This window comes from Suncus etruscus, chromosome 7, assembly GCF_024139225.1.
Source record: "Suncus etruscus isolate mSunEtr1 chromosome 7, mSunEtr1.pri.cur, whole genome shotgun sequence".
Lineage (NCBI taxonomy): Eukaryota > Metazoa > Chordata > Mammalia > Eulipotyphla > Soricidae > Suncus > Suncus etruscus.
Window position 1 is genome coordinate 35,365,942 of NC_064854.1, and position 3,067 is coordinate 35,369,008.

The 3,067-nt window shown below is 36.8% G+C and overlaps 1 non-coding gene across 1 annotated transcript; it reads right to left on the reverse strand.

Moving 5' to 3' along the window:
- Nucleotides 1–2,449: 2,449 nt before the first annotated feature.
- Nucleotides 2,450–2,556, reverse strand: LOC126015020 (U6 spliceosomal RNA). The gene has a single exon (XR_007497928.1). It is a non-coding gene; the product is annotated as a U6 spliceosomal RNA (small nuclear RNA).
- Nucleotides 2,557–3,067: the final 511 nt, after the last annotated feature.

A 3,067-nucleotide genomic window follows, 5' to 3' on the forward strand; every position in this document is an offset into this window, starting at 1 on the left:
TTTAGATCAAGGCTTTTTCTTTCCATGTCCCCCATATTTTGGTGGTCCTATGCAAACAATATTTGCCATTCTAACACCGTTTTTACTGTGCCCTTTTGACTAACCCTTAAAAAAAACTTCTTAAACTTTTGATGTTAACTTAAACTAATATGTATGTGCATGAAAATATAAAAAAATACTATGCCTTCAATGTTTAAGGAGTCACATAAATCTCATGGCTTTAGGTTGCTTTGTGTACTGCTAAGAAATGTTATAATGTTCTACAATCTGGGGACTTGTGGACAAAGTAATTGTACATGGTTCTGCCTTATTTTTCTTAATGTTTTTTTGACTGTAAGTTCAATATCTAGGCGTCAGCAGGGGATTTCTTCTGAGAACTCTGTTTATAGGTGATTGTCCTTTTACTGTAACTTTACCTTGTCCTCTTTGCATCATTTTTCTCATAATTAAAAATAAAAAATTAAAAAAAGATATAAAGGATATATATAGGATATATAAAGGATAAATATAAAGGATAAATAAACCAGCAAATAAAATTGAAAAAATTCAAAAAGAAATAAAAAGATTCAATACCCCATATACTCTACTGAGCTCTTCTTTGAGTGATCCCTGAGCACAGAGCCAGGAGTAAGTCTGGAGCACTTCTGGCTGAGGTATCCAAACTGAAAAGAAATAAAATTTAAAAATTACCATGCTAAACAAAACACTCTGGAAGTCCAGATTCAGCTTGCTATCAACTTGTTTCTCTTCTTTTAGAAATAGAAAGGCTTATTATTGGAAAGTACAAGGGAAAGGAAAAGAAACTCCCCAACTGGAAAGGAACTTGGTATAGGATGAAGTTTGTCAATTGGTTTCTAATTCATAGTTAAAAATATCTAAATGGGCAATTCTAATTATGATCACAATAGAAATGATCACAATTAGTATAATTGGAAACAGTATTATGTGGACCCCATTTTTAGGGAAGCAGAAGACACAAATAGGAAGAGGAAAGGCTTCATAGCTTTTCCAGTATGTGCATTCATGGGTGATTCCCTGCTCTGAGTCTAAGTCTAGGTTTCCAAAACTACTGCAGCTGTCCCTTCAAATGTTATTAGATGTAGCTACTTGCTGTAGCATCTGTAGTCACTAAAGTCTCTTGTTTGTCACTAAGGTCTGTCTGATGAGAACTATTCTCACCCTTGGGAGCTGAGAGTCTTAGTGAGAGAACACATAATATGCCTGCCTCATTACCTGCCTCAGAGTTCTAAGCACATTCAATTTACAGCTGTTTATTGATTTTAAGTATATTGACAGCCATGGCAAATAACATGGATGTCTCCCTCCATGAGGAATGCAGACTATAAAGACAAATACTTAGACATATAAGCATTCAGTAAATGTTGGAGCCATTTTATATTAGTTTAAGCAGTACTATCCTGAACCTTCTGTAAAACAGAAACATTTTATTTGCCAACCTATTGACTGGGGATAAGTTCCTTCTCCCTTGTGGTGTTTCATTCTTATGGTTGCATATGTTTAAAAGAGTTCCGCTGGGTCTGAGAGATAGTACAGAGGAGAGGTGTTTGCCTGGCATGAAGCCGACCTGTGTTCTATGTCTGTCATTTCATATAATGCCACGAGCACTTCTAGAAGTTATTCATGAGTGCAGAGCCAGGAGTAACCCCTGAGTATAACCAGGTGTGGTTTATTGTTATAATCTTTACTGATGCCTTCAACCACCCACAACCAAATAAATAAGACCCTAGTCAAGGTCAACTGTAAAATAAAAATATCCACAAGTGGTAAGATCATCCCAGATGCCATACTTCTAGCTCCTTAGGTAGATGGGTCTGATGAAGCAGAGTAGCAGTGAGAAAATAATAGCAAGCCAGTGAGGGAAGATATTCATTGGAGTCAGACTGCTTTTTGCCTCTTGGCCTCTCTGCCATGTGCTCTCTTTGCACCACTCAAAGCCAGTACTGCTCTTTTTATTCAAACAAACTCCTAATACTCAGAGGGTGAAGGTCCAGTCAGATAAAAAAGTAACTATCCAGTGGGCTTTTACATACCAAAGGAAGAGATTAGGGAAAAAGGAAGTTGGGTGAACACTTTTGTTTAATGTTTTAGTTAGGTTCACCCTACAGCCAACCACTTAAGAAAAATTAATTGAATTTTCAAGAATAATGCATAGAGTGCTATGTGTGATATAGAAAAATCTGGATTCTATGATTCTAATTTGTTATTTATTTTTATAAAATAATGGCATTATTAATATCTGAGCTGGGCATGTTTGGGATTTCTTTTCACCTGAATGTGGGTGTGAGACCTGGTAAAGGTCTAGAGGCTGATGAGCTGGGTTATTGTCTCATATCTATGGCCTGTACACTTTGGAATGGAAGATAATTGGTACATGATGCTGTAAGATTTCATAGAACTAACACTTTCAATAGAGAAAGATAATTTTTTTTTAAATATGGAACGCTTCACGAATTTGCGTGTCATCCTTGCGCAGGGGCCATGCTAATCTTCTCTGTATCGTTCCAATTTTAGTATATGTGCTGCCGAAGCGAGCACGAGAAAGATAATCTTAAGATCTTAAAAGTAAAGAGAACAAATTCTGCTAGGAGATAAAGGGCCCTACTATATGAAAGAGCCCGTGTAGGACTTCTCTAAAGGCTCCTGCAATTTTCTTAACTTCGGAGCTAATACTTAGCTGCTGACTCAATTCCACTTGCTATTTGTACAGACTTTGGCCTGTTCTTGTCTGGACTTCTGCAATTGCCTCCTGGCTGATCTCATCCTCCAACCATCCTCTAGACTGCTGCTAAAATAATCTTCACAATCACTTACACAGCAATTGAACAGCCTTTCAACATCTTCCCATTACTTTTTTTTCTCCGTTATAAGGGAAAATGTTGATAGTCATCATCTGCAGACAATGAAATCCACAACTATGAGTTTTGATGACTTTGGTAATGTGCTAGAGTGCATAATAGTCTTTCCCCTACACACTACCACTTTGCCATTGATTCCCTCTCCTTAGGCAACTGCTGATGGACACTCTATTATAATTATTTCTTTTTTT